Source organism: Muntiacus reevesi, chromosome 15 (assembly GCF_963930625.1).
Source record: "Muntiacus reevesi chromosome 15, mMunRee1.1, whole genome shotgun sequence".
NCBI classification, from domain to species: domain Eukaryota; kingdom Metazoa; phylum Chordata; class Mammalia; order Artiodactyla; family Cervidae; genus Muntiacus; species Muntiacus reevesi.
In genome coordinates this window covers 6,653,837-6,667,465 of record NC_089263.1, presented here as the reverse complement: position 1 = coordinate 6,667,465, position 13,629 = coordinate 6,653,837, and the positions used below count along the sequence as shown (strand labels likewise).

Below are 13,629 nucleotides of genomic sequence, written 5' to 3'. Positions count from 1 at the left end.
AAAAAGCTTTTAAAATGTTTTTGCTTTTTTGTAAACAAATGCTTTATATGGGCTTTCTATATTCATTATACACAGCAATTTCCTAGAAGCTAATTTGTTTGGGAGTTAAATATTCAGCTGTATATTATCCAGGAGTGGCTTGTCTTGATTTCTCCCTACTGTATTGCTCAACAGAGATGAGAGTTGTGCCCCAAATGGTCAAAATAATATTGAAGAATGACATGGAGGGTCTTGCTTTGCTGAATGTCAAGACCTTTTAAAAAACTACAGTAATTAATACAGTGTGGTTTTCATCCAGATAAATCAACAGAACATGGTAGAATCTAACACTTGATAGATGACAGAAGTGGCCCTAAAGAGTCTGTAAGGAAGAGCTGAACTAGTCAGTAAATGGAACTATGAAAGCAGTGGGTTTTCCAAATTGAAGGAAATGGATCCCTTCCCCATATCAAACACAAAAGTTAACTCCAGATAGTTTTGGGAACTAACTGTAAAATGAAAACTTGTAACTTACAGATGAAAATTTTGAAGGATATCTTTCTATGATCTTGAGGTAGGGAGGTATTTCTTAGACAAGATCCAGACACACCAAAAGTAAAAAGCTGATGAAATTTAACTATATTAAAATTCAAAACATCTGTGCTCCAAAATGTACCCTAGGCAAGGTACAGACAAACCAGACTGAGGGAAAATACTTGCACAAAACTGAATAAGGATTAACATTCAGAATACATAATGAACTCTTATTAGGTAATTAGAAAAAAAAAGCTACTAATAGCAAACTGATCAAAAGATAGAAACAGATTATTCAAAGAAGTTGAAAACAGACTGGCTAATAAACACACCTAAGTTCACTACTAACCAGTAATGCAAACGAAAACTTCAGTGAGATTACCCTTTCTCCTAACAAATTGCAAAAATTATAGTCTGATGATAACACCAAGCTTCATCAAAATATGAGGCAACAAGAACTCTTTTATATATTGACAGTGGGTACTAAAATTGGTACAACCAATTTGGGAATATTTTGTAGAATGATTTGGGAATATTTAGTAGTGGATAAGTAAATTGTGATATAGTCTATAGACGACACATACAAATTTTTATTGTATGTAACCACACAGATGAATCTCATGATTATAGAGAGGAAAAAGCAAATTGCAGATGAATGCATGTAATATGTGTGTGCATATTTGAATGTAAAATAAAACTATAGTAAAATAATAAAGATGAAATGATATCTAATTCAGGATAGTAGTTATTTGGAAATGGAGTGGGGCACAGGCTTCAACTGTATGGGTCATGTTTTATTTTTCACACTGAACAGTAAACTCAGAAGTGCTTGTTATATTATTCATAATTTTTCTTATATATGAAATATTTCATAATATATTTTTAAAAGACTGAATTTCTTTTTTACATGGTAATAGTTTGAGTCAGAAAAAAAAAAAAAGTGTGAGGATTTGAGGACTCCATACTAAAGACTGTATTCATTCTTATGGGTCAATCAGAATTTTTTAGGTCTTGGAGAAAATTAAAATGCAGGCAACCAAAAGGCTTTGTTTTTATGAACTGTGGAAAACAGCAAGCCCATCTGAAGGTTTGGTTCCATCTGAGGAACTGAGAATGTGGTTCTGGAATCTGAGAATGTGGTTGTCTTTTGGAGGAAAGGAATACCATTAGATGAAAATATGGGAGACCTTTTTAAATAACAGAAAATATTCCCTATTTCTTAGCTGAATTATATAACACCAAAAAGGAGGACACATTTCCCTGTTATTCTATTTAGTATATAATCCAAATTCCATAAAGGCAGCTCTCCCGAGCAGCAAACCTCACATTTTCTCAGTCTGCATGGAGGCCCTGACCCGGGCTAGGCAACATGCGGCTCACTCCCCGGGATTGAGCTAACCCTGCTTTAATTCACATGGAGATGGCTGTGACCTTGGAAACTTGGGAACCTTGAGAAAGCTCTGTGTTGCTTTGAGGGGAAGGAGATGGGGACACGCTGTAAGCTCTTCCAGCTCTCCTCCCTGTTTGACTCAAGGCTACTGGAAGCCCGGGTGCTTGCTACCGGGACCTGCAGAGGAGGCTCACTCAGGGACAGTGGGTGAGAAGCAATTGAGAAGCTAGAGTGTTCTCCTTCATCCATGTGGGGCTCCAGGGCGAGCGCATCTTGCCAGACAGACTTCATTGCCTCCTACCTGGCCAGGGATACCTTCACTCAGTGTAAAAGATCAGGTCGAGTTTTAAGCCCCCTGCACACTTCCCTGTTTACATATGTATGAGTGCCTCAGATGCAGCTCATTTTGAGATGGGCTGATTATTGACAAATTCAGACTTAAATTGAAGAAAGTAGGGAAAACCACTAGACCATTCAGGTATGACCTAAATCAAGTCCCTTATGCCTATACAGTGGAAGTGAGAAATAGATTTAAGGGACTAGATTTGATAGACAGAGTGCCTGATGAACTATGGATGGAGGTTCATGACATTGTACAGGAGACAGGGATCAAGACCATCCCCATGGAAAAGAAATGCAAAAAGGCAAAATGGTTGTCTAAGGAGGGCTTACAAATAGTTGTGAAAAGAAGAGAAGTGAAAAGCAAAGGAGAAAAGAGATATATCCATCTGAATGCAGAGTTCCAAAGAATAGCAAGGAGAGATAAGAAAGCCTTCCTCAGCAATCAGTGCAAAGAAATAGAGGAAAACAACAGAATGGGAAAGACTAGAGATCTCTTAAAAAAATTAGAGATACCAAGGGAACATTTCTTGCAAAGATGGGTTCGATAAAGGACAGAAATAGTATGGACCTAACAGAAGCAGAAGATATTAAGAAGAGGTGGCAAGAATACACAAAAGAACTATACAAAAAAGATCTTGATGACCCAGATAATCACAATGGTGTGATCATTGACCTAGAGCCAGACATCCTGGAATGTGAAGTCAAGGGGGCCTTAGAAAGCATCACTATGAACAAAGCTAGTGGAGGTGATGGAATTCCAGTTGAGCTATTTCAAATCCTGAAAGATGATGCTGTGAAAGTGCTGCATTCAATATGCCAGCAAATTTGGAAAACTCAGCAGTGGCCACAGGACTGGAAAAGGTCAGTTTTCATTCCAATTGCAAAGAAAGGCAATGCCAAAGAATGCTCAAACTACTGCACAATTGCACTCATCTCACACGCTACTAAAGTAATGCTCAAAATTCTCCAAGCCAGGCTTCAGCAATACGTGAACTGTGAACTTCCAGATGTTCAAGCTGGTTTTAGAAAAGGCAGAGGAACCAGAGATCAAATTGCCAGCATCTGCTGGATCATCAAAAAATCAAGAGAGTTCCAGAAAAACATCTATTTCTACTTTATTGACTATGCCAAAGCCTTTGACTGTGTGGATCACAATAAACTGTGGAAAATTCTGAAAGAGATGGGAATACCAGACCACCTGACCTGCCTCTTGAGAAACCTATATGCAGGTCAGGAAGCAATAGTTATAATTGGACATGGACCAACAGACTGGTTCCAAATAGGAAAAGGAGTACGTCAAGGCTGTATATTGTCACCCTGCTTATTTAACTTATATGCAGAGTACATCATGAGAAATGCTAGGCTGGAAGAAGCACAAGCTGGAATCAAGATTGCCGGGAGAAATATCAATAAACTCAGATATGCAGATGACACCACCCTTATGGCAGAAAGTGAAGAGGAACTAAAAAGCCTCTTGATGAAAGTGAAAGAGGAGAGTGAAAAAGTTGGCTTAAAGCTCAACATTCAGAAAACTAAGATCATGGCATCTGGTCCCATCACTTCATGGGAAATAGGTGGGGAAACAGTGGAAACAGTGTCAGACTTTATTTTGGGGGGCTCCAAAATCACTGCAGATGGTGATTGAAGCCATGAAATTAAAAGACGCTTACTCCTTGGAAGGAAAGTTATGACCAACATAGATAGCATATTAAAAAGCAGAGACATTACTTTGCCAACAAAGGTCCATCTAGTCAAGGCTATGGTTTTTCCAGTGGTCATGTATGGATGTGGGAGCTGGACTGTGAAGAAAGCTGAGTGCCGAAAAATTGATGCTTTTGAATTGTGGTGTTGGAGAAGACTCTTGAGAGTCCCTTGGACTGCAAGGAGATCAAACCGGCCCATCCTAGAGGAGATCAGTCCTGGATGTTCACTGGAAGGTTTGATGCTGAAACTGAAACTCCAGGACTTTGGCCACCTGATGCAAAGAGCTGACTCATTTGAAAAGACCCTGATGTTGGGAGAGATTGAAGGCAGGAGGAGAAGGGGATGACAGGGGATGAGATGGTTGGATGGCGTCACTGACTCAATGGACATGAGTTTGAGTAAACTCCGGGAGTTGGTGATGAACAGGGAGACCTGGCGTGCTGCCATTCATGGGGTCTCAAAGAGTCAGACACGACTGAGCGACTGAACTGAACTGAACTGAACTGATGTTGACATGCACTGGTGTTAACTCATTCACTGAAGCATTAGAATTTTACTGACATATTACAACAATTATTTGAGAAAACCTGAGGTCTCAGGTCAGTCTGCCCTAAGATGGGGCCTGCAGAATCTAAAACTCAGGAGGAATTTACATTCTTCTTTGGTTATTGGGGTTTCTTCTCCCTGGCCTCCCATTCTCTGTGGAAGAAGATATATTAGCTGAATCTTCATGATTCCTGGAAGAAGGACATGGCAACTGACAGTGCAGAGGCGGATCCTCACTGGTTCTACTAGACACCTCTGTCCCAGAGCCTGCGGCTCATTTTTACTGGGGTGTTCTGTAGAGAGAGCGGGGTTAGGACAGAGGGCCACGGTTGGGTAAAGTGACCCTCTTCACTAATCAAGTCTAGAGGGAGGTGAGCCCATCCCGTCCTACCCCCTAAGTCCCAGGAGTCAAGACTCTCCTCTTTCTGGTGTTAATAGGTTTTATTTTTAGGCCATTTATACTCACTAATGGGCTTCCCTTGGCTCAGCTGGTAAAGAATCCGCCTGCAATGCGGGAAACCTGGGTTCAATCCCTGGGTTGGGAAGGTCCCCTGGAGAAGGGAAAGGCTACCCACTCCAGTATTCTGGCCTGGAGAAGTCTATGGACTGTATAGTCCATGGGGTTACAAAGAGTTGGAGACGACTGAACGACTTCATTTTCACATACTCACTAATGAAATTTGCCCAAAACTCTAGCTGAAGAGGGAAGAGGTGTGAAAGGATGTCCACTGGGAGGGAAGCAGACCCTCGGCCGCAGTCTCTTTTGTGATGACAGTCCCAGGGAGGACAAAGCAGGACAGACAGGGAAGAGTGGGTCGTCCAGTAGCTGAAATGGTCTCCAACAGCTAACGCTTCTTAAGCAGTGAAATAATCCATTACTGACTTTAACTAGAAAACACCTTACCTAGCCATACACATATGTACACACATATATTTTTTATATATGTAATTAGCTATATATTTTTATCTAGAAACATAAATTCAATTTTTCAGTGTTCTGTGGCTCTTAGCTAAATTTGCTGAAACACTTTTGTGTGAGGTATTTCCATTCTTTTGTTAAAAATATTGATAGAGATTAAGCCCGAGTATTGTAAATATCTCACTGAACCAAGTAAAGAACTCCTCAGGCCTCAATAAGAGAACTTTCTCCACCAGTAAAGGTATTCTGTACTCTCCCAATTCTCCCAAGGAGTCCAGTACACTGTGATCTGAAATCAGCCTCCAAAGGGTGTTTCTCATTTTTCTTTTAAGTGGACAAAAGAACCCCCAAATTGTGAGGTTCCAGATGAGTTTCAGGAAGCCATACATCTTTTGTGTTCTCTTGATTTTATCTGCAGGGACTGGGAGAAGTCATTTGTGTTTTCATTGTTCGCTAAATACTAAAGAGCTTTTCTGCTCCAGGAAGGCAGAAGGGGACTCAAGCTTTACATTCATCTATGAGCTGTCCCCAAAGGGGCCGTGTCTGTCTTCCTCACCTCTGTGTCCCAGGGCCTTGCACAGTCCTCGGTGCCTAAGTAGATGCAGTATTTGCTAAATTAATGAATGACTAAATAAGTTGAATAAAAGATCCACGTATGAAGTTCTTATATGGGTCTGTAAGACGTGTTTAGACCACAGGACTCCAGTGACACGTCAGCTGCTGAGACGTCTGGTGAGGAAGCTCCATGTGAATGCAGTGTCACAAACTTCTCCCTCAGAATCCAGGCACTCAACAGCAGAAAGTGTGTCCCCCAGGTACCACTTTCTCTTAGGGGCATCCATAATGCCAGGGGGGTTAAGACACAATCTTAAGCATTTGATGAGAACCTTAAAAAGTATATTTGACACGACTTTGAGTTTTGAAAGTTAGGTTTCTAAGGAACCCGGGGCCAAGGAATCTGGGATCAGAGGCACCGACTTGCCTGCTCTGGCCCACCTCCGAGCCCCCTGGCCGGCATCCTTCCCTGTGTGCACACACGGGTGGCTCAGTGGCAGCTGCGGCACGGAGGTTAGCTGACTCAGTCTACTCTGGCTTTAGAAAACTACAACAGTTAAAGACCTGAACTCATAAAGAAGCGTATTTTCTGATTTTGAGGGGATCTCTGCAACTAGTACTCAGGGCCACGTATTTTCATGGCAGCTCCTCTGCAGAAGTGGCCTGATCTCTCCTTTTCTCTCTCAACCTCCAGTCTTAAGTCCTGAAACCATATCAGCATTTCTATTGGGAAATTTCTGACAACTGAAGTGCTGCTGGGACATATCCTTTTTAATAACAGAGGCGATGCAGCTAGGGCTGCAGTTAAGCAGCCATCTCAGTTGCAAGGTACGAGACTCAGTGATGGAAAATGGAGAAAGACATGCTTTTCTTGCCTGGGAGGGGTCTGTACCAAACCTTCAAGCGAGCACATGTATTTTATCTTTACATGAAATGAAAAACAAAGCCTGAGAAAGATAAAATATTTTAAAAGACTCTAACGCTCAGAATCTAAAATCACTGCTCTTCTTTACTCGTATTATCTGATGTGAGAGTGTGTCTGTGGAGGAGAGATTACCCAGGAACACATGGACTGTGCTTCTCATTTTATGTCAGTTCTCAAGGTTAGTATTAAGAAGAAAAGAAGACATCAGAAGTCAAAATACGTGGAAGTAAGAAATGCCTTAAATGTTTAGAAAATCACAATTATGCTTTCATTTAGTAAGCTTTACAAGGCAAGCAGAAGTGATTCCTTAAGTGATGAACGTGGGGAAATGAAAGGACAAACTGAGACACAGCTCCTCAGACAGCTTTTCCTATAAAAACAGGGTCACGCGGGGGCGGGGCTTGGTCTCCCCAGCCCCTCAGACAGTAGCCTCACCCGGATGTTTGCTGAGTACCCGCCACATGCCCACCCTGCGTCCACCTCGGGGTGGGAGCAGCGGAGGGAGGTTTCCAGTGTTGTGCGGGAGCCAGGTATTTAAAAACGTGTAAACAAACATGGCATGACTGCTCGTAAGAGATATGGTAGAGAAAAAAGGATGCGGGCTATGAAAGAATGAGGGGGGGAGAGGTCAGCAGTGGTAGAGGAGGCTTGGGTCAGTGAAAGCCTTTCTGAGCTGACATTCGAATTGAAACCTGCAGGATGGGGAATCAGCCATGCAAAGAGGGTCAGGTCGGGGGCAGGGAGGTGGGGTTCCGGGCAGAAGGAACGGCAAGTGTCTGAGGCAGCATACCCTGCTCCTCTCTGTCTCTCTGTCTCTCTCTCTCTCTCACACACACACATACTCAGACACACACACACACACACACACACACACACACACACACACACTCAGACACACTCCCTTCCTTGGAAGGCCAATGAGTCAGAGACCTGTGGGTTACTGCACAGATGGGTAGGAAGCCTCCCATGAGAGAAACAGATGGAGCGGGCCCAGGGGCCCTGGACAAGGGGACAGGAGAGGAGGAAGAAGGGAGGCCAGGCCTGCCCTCCCCCGGCTGCCTGGACAGCGGCTGAGCAGCACCCTCCCTGAGCGTCTCGAGTGCCCCGCTCGGCGTCCTGCTCTCCCTGCTGTCTCCCTCACTCCCCACCTCGGGGTTGCCCAGGGCCGTGGGTTCTACATCCTTATTGACACCCCCCAACTCCCCCACAACCCTGCTCTAGCCCCTTGCCACTGTCTCGGAGCCAGCTATCACATCTTTCTCCAGGACGACTGCAACACAGATATGCAGAGAACACGGGCGTCGGCCGACTGTGGGCCGACTCGACCACAGACAGGCTTGGGCTTTCTCTCCAGAGGGCGTGGCCAGCTGTTGGGAGAAAAGCTGGGTCCACCTACTTCTGAGCCAGAGAGAGCAAGAAATCCAGCTCCCTTTTAAAACTAAGTTTTCCAAGCTGCTTTCTCTTGGCCGGGCTCCCTCCTGATGTGGACCTCAGCCGTCCCGCCCCGTCCTTCCGGAGTGTGGTAACACTCCTGGCACTCCGTCTTTCCACTTGTTTAAGGTCACACTGAATTTATGTGGTAGGAGATTTTTGCCTTTCTCTCTGTTCTTGGCTGTCTCCCCGAAACCCACAGTTCTCCTGCATCCGGTAAGGTTTTGACAATCCCCAGAAGCTCCCAGGCCAGGATGGTCCGTCCAGACCCAGTCCTGCACCCTGCAGACCATGATGCCAATTTAGGAAGGTCTGAGACATCATGCATCCACCACAAGCCACAGTAAGCATTCCCATATTAGAGGAACTTTGCACAGCAAATGTGGCCTTGTCCTGGGCAGTCTGTGTTCAGAGCTTATACATGTTTTCAAAGGGACAGGGAAGATGGGGGGCTGTGTCTAGGCTGCTATAGTTAGGGGGCTGACCCCGAGCAGAGGAACTCTGCCTGGCAGCTGACGACATAGGGCAGCCTGTGACCAGGAGACCTGGATTCTGATTCCCACTCAGCCTGAGTCAGGCAACGGAGGCTCCACATTTTCCCCACAAAAGGTCAAGCCCTTGACCACTTTAACCACCAGCTCCCATTCTTATACTATATCAACCAATCTACAAACACCTCCAGTAATAAGGAGTGCCTCAAGTGATTTTAAGCACACTTCTCAAACCAAGAACAGGATTCTGTATATGAAATCAATGTCAGTATGACCCTCTTTTCTTTCAGAAGGGATCTGAGGTGGACTGCTGCAGCCCAACAGTGGGTTAGTCAAAGATGATTAGAAAAATCAGGATTAAGGGATCAAGGACAAATCAGACTCTGCCCATGAAAGCAGGATGGGCGAACACGGGGCTCTACGGGACTCCAACCTAGGCTCTGGATTGTCCAGTATCCAGGGCAATGGGGAAAACACCACAAAAGCTAAAGGGAAAGTGAAACTAGGTGGGCCGCTGGTGGAATGACAGGACATTCCATGAATGAATGAATGAATCATGTAGAAGTCTCTGTGTGTTTAGCAGGATGGAGAACAGCAAGGACTTGACCTGTGACCACATAAGACCTGTCCAGGGTTGGCTTTCTCACATACAAGCTATGAATAAGAAACATCTCCTTTCCCTTCTTCAGATGATTCATCATGGTGGGCTTTGAATTTCTTGGCGAGAGAGGTCACATAAAATCGTTATTTTGTGGAAAAGGTTTAATGTCCCCATCTATAAAATCATCAGGTGGTGGACGGAACCCTGATGATGTCAGTACCTAGCAGGGAGACCAGGTCACGATGGGACCCAATTCAACTCCACACAGTACTGGGTCCGGGATTAGTCTGGAGATGCTCCTGACCTAGGAAACAATCTTTGTGAATCCCATTTGCAGCCTTTTACCTGGATGAAAATCTAGGTCTCCATGTAGATAAACGTGAATTTTGTGGTGGAAATTTCCACCTGGAGCCAACAGAGTTCTCCAGTGTTCCCCTGCAGATGCCTTTGAAAGAAAGGCCCACAATGCGGCTTTGTTTCAGTAACTTACTCCCGCTGTCTGCTTTGCTTCTTGTGCCTTCCTGTTCTTCCTGTGCACGGGGCCACGCCTGGGCCTGCAGCGCGGGAGGCACATCTGGAAACCGAATCAATGGATTCCTGCTCCAGAGCTGAAAACTCGGGGCGGGGGGCAGCTGTTGTGGTGGTGAAATAACAGGAACACTGGGCCAGGAGCTTTAGAGAGCTGCTGCTGGCTCCAGAGAGCCCCGCGCTAAATATGGCATCTGAGAAAGTCCAGCTCAGCAAAGCCTGTGTGTGCCCTGGTGTTTGTGGAGCAACCAGTCCTGTCCTCAGGTGGGTGGGAGTGGAAATGAGAGCTGTGTGTACCACAACCGGCAAAACGTGCAACATACGTTTCTGCCCTTTCTCTCTGACTCTGGCATGTGGCAGACAGCTTTAAAATGTCAAAGTCATTGTATTCAGAACTGATGGTTAATGAGGTAAAACTAAAGGAAAACACGTAGGCAACTTCCACTGCAGACTCTGGGAATGATGAAGCCTGGAGTTTCCTGACGCTGAGCTGATTTCCAGCCCTGTGGGTGAGCCTGAGCATGGAGCAGTGATTCTCAACTTAAGCTAAACTGCAGGTCCCTGGGCCCCTCGTGCTTTGCCCCAGATTCTGCTTCAGAAGATGACCCTGATGCAGGGGGTTTGAAACCAATGCTTGGCAAACCAGTGGCACTGAGGAAAATGTGGGCTTTACTTGATGGTAACTTGTCCATAGACAATTTACAACTTCTAAGAGCCTCAGGCCCCTTGCCTGTAAATCACAGCTACAAGGTCTGACCTGGGCGGCTGCTGTGAGGTTTGGAAGTGATGTGCGAGCGCCCCAGCGGCAGCAAGCCTGGGCCCCGTGCGTGGTCAGTAGTGGAACCAAAGCAGCCCTTTTGGAGTCAGCAGGGTGACATGAAGGCTTGTGTGGCCTCCATTCAAATGCCTGCTCGTCCGCTGACATTTGCTGCCTTCCAGCACTCCTGGGTCCCCTCCCCTGCCTGGAGTGGACTGAGCGGAACCCTTGGCAGAGGTGTTCCCTCTCTCATCTTCACTGCTTAGGGGAGAAATGAGGAAGGGGGAGCGGAGAGGAGGCTCCTGTAGGGGGGGTGACGCCTCAGCGGGAATAGCTCCGCCTGGGCCCTTGGGCGTCCTGCGCTCTGCACCCGGGCCTAACCCTGACCAGAGCGGCCCCGCTGGCCTCGCCTCATCCCCGCGTCAGAACAACCGTGGGAGGGAAGTCGGGTTCTGTGTTGCTGTTATCTCCACTTTACAGACGAGATGACGGAGGCCTCTTGCCTCAATTCTTGGGCCACCCCATTCCATTTCCAACACTGTCCTCACAGTGATTAAAAAAAAAGTCCAAAAAACAAATATAGAATGACTGTGCTCTGCTTAAAATTCCATCGGTGGCTCCCAGGTATTAGAGCCGGGTTCAGAAATTTTTTTCTGCAAAGGACAGGTGGTAAATATTGTAGGTTATGTAGGCCGAGAGATAGAAATCAAGCTACTATGTAGGTACTTAACCTAGTAAGAGAGCGAACAAACATTTGTAGGCAAAATTTAAGGTATAATAAGTACATTATTTTTGGTAATCTAGTTCTACTAATGAAAATAATGGGTTTCTTTCTTTTTTTTTTTTTTTGCAGGGGGATAAAATTTCACTTGGAGGAGGAAATGGCAACCCACTCCAATATCTTTGCCTGGAGAATCCCATGGACCGAGGGGCCTAGTGAGCTACAGTCCATGGGGTCGTAAAGAGTCAGACACGACTGAACCAACAGCACAGAATTTCACTTAGCTTGGGTTTAAAGTGAGTGTTCTCCACCATCAAATCAATTTATGATCACCTGTGAAATGATTACAGATTTTATAATCATCTGTAAAAACCATTTTTAACTTAGGGGCCACACAGAAACAGCTTCTTAAACAGGAGTCACTATCTTGTCCCTGAGTCTCCCCTCCCACCTCGTTTCCGGCGTGGGAATTCCCTTCTCTGCTCTTTTTCAGGACTACTTCTCTGGCTACCTTCTCTAGTCCCCTTCCTCCCACTGATTGTAGTATGAACCCGTAGCATAGAACTGAGCACATAATGTCAGAGTTAGGGGATTCGCCTAGACTCTCTTAAGGGGGCTGTGGCAAGCCTATTAGTGCACATGCCCCCAAATAGGGAGGGGCTCTAGTGACCCTGTTCAGGTTGTCTGATCAAAGGACAGCGATTTTTGCGCCCCCTCCACTGTGGGCCACCCAGCGGCCTGAAGTCACCATTGTCTTACCCTGCACCACGCCCCTGGCCTCGGGTACCGGATCCAAGCCAGGCCTCTCAGTCTTTGCCTGAGAACTTCAAGCTCTGACTGAGAAATGGCAGTGGGGGCTGGAAGTAAAGCTCTGGAGGGCTGGCCGCCATCCCTGCTGGCAGGGGAGACGCTGCCATGAGCGAGGAGGAGGAGAAGGTGCAGAGAGAGGCAGGCAGGGTTCCTGAGCAGACAGCGCCCTGGTGCCACTTGAGTTTGGCCTTGACTCTCTCTCTTGAGGCTCCGCTGGGTCTTTGCGCTGCTCATCATACACCTGTCAGAGCTCCCTTGGAAACCATAAGACAATAGATGCTTCTTTATACCTAAGCTAATTTGAGTTATATTGTCAGTGGCAACCCAAAGGCTCCTACTTATCCTATCTTGGCATTCTCTGTACTCTGGTTTTCAAACTTCCTCTAAACACAAGAGGCACCTATTCAAACAGATTCTTATTTGGAAGCCCACGAGGGGAGAGTGATGATAGTGTAGATGTCACAGTATGGGCTGCCTGGTGCTACATCCCCACTCTGACGGCTCCCAGCTTTGCAGTCCAGGCCCAGACACATCCTTTCAGCCTCAGTTTCCCTCTCTGTGAAAACAGAGAGCAGAGGTATCCAAATCTTAGGGTTTCTATAAGGCTTGTATAAGTTAACAGATAAATCATTTAACTTAGTGCTGGGGACGTAAGAGTCACTCAATAAGCATTAGCTTAAAAGTGGGGGTTGGGGAAACCCAGAGCAATTGCCACCCTCAACTCTCTCTCTCATCTCTCCCTCACTGTAAGTTAGTCTTTGGCATCGGTGTCATGTCTAACTTCTCTAAAATGGTTGGCATGATATATCTTCCTGGCTAGACTAGAAAGTCTCACAAAGACAAGAGGCATATTTTTCCTGGCTATTCGTTGTCTTTCTCCATTCTGCCTACAACAGTAATTGGCCCATAGAAGATATCCAATAACTTGTAGACTGATAATGAACATGCATTATCTCATTAAAAAATAGCCAAAATGCATGTTACCAAATCTGGTGACTTTTGCAGCAGAATCAGAAGTCATAAAAAGAGAAAAAGTCTTGACTTAAAAAACAGCTCACTCAGAACTAAAGTTAATTCTTTCGGTTTAGGCAATTATTTTACTTACATAGGTTTTCACCATTTTAAAACTAATTAATGTAATGAAAACACAACATGACAGAACTTATAAATTCATTTAAAGCAATAATAAGAGAATAATTCATAGCCTAAAATGCTTATATCAATAAAAATGAAAACTCAAATGAATTAAATTCCCAATTAAAAAAGGCGGGAAAAATCCCAACAAAGTAAAACAAATAAGTCACAAGGAAAGAAAGAATAAAGATAAAATCAGAAATTAATGAAATAGAGAATTGGAAGGCCATTTATCCATGGAATTCAAATCCCATTTCTAAGA

At 45.1% G+C, this 13,629-nt stretch overlaps 1 protein-coding gene across 1 annotated transcript in view; it reads right to left on the bottom strand.

Annotated features, from left to right (window-relative positions):
* The window catches only part of TTC23 (tetratricopeptide repeat domain 23), a 140,911-nt gene that overhangs the window by 1,833 nt on the left and 125,449 nt on the right, over positions 1-13,629 (bottom strand). The window lies entirely within an intron of this gene.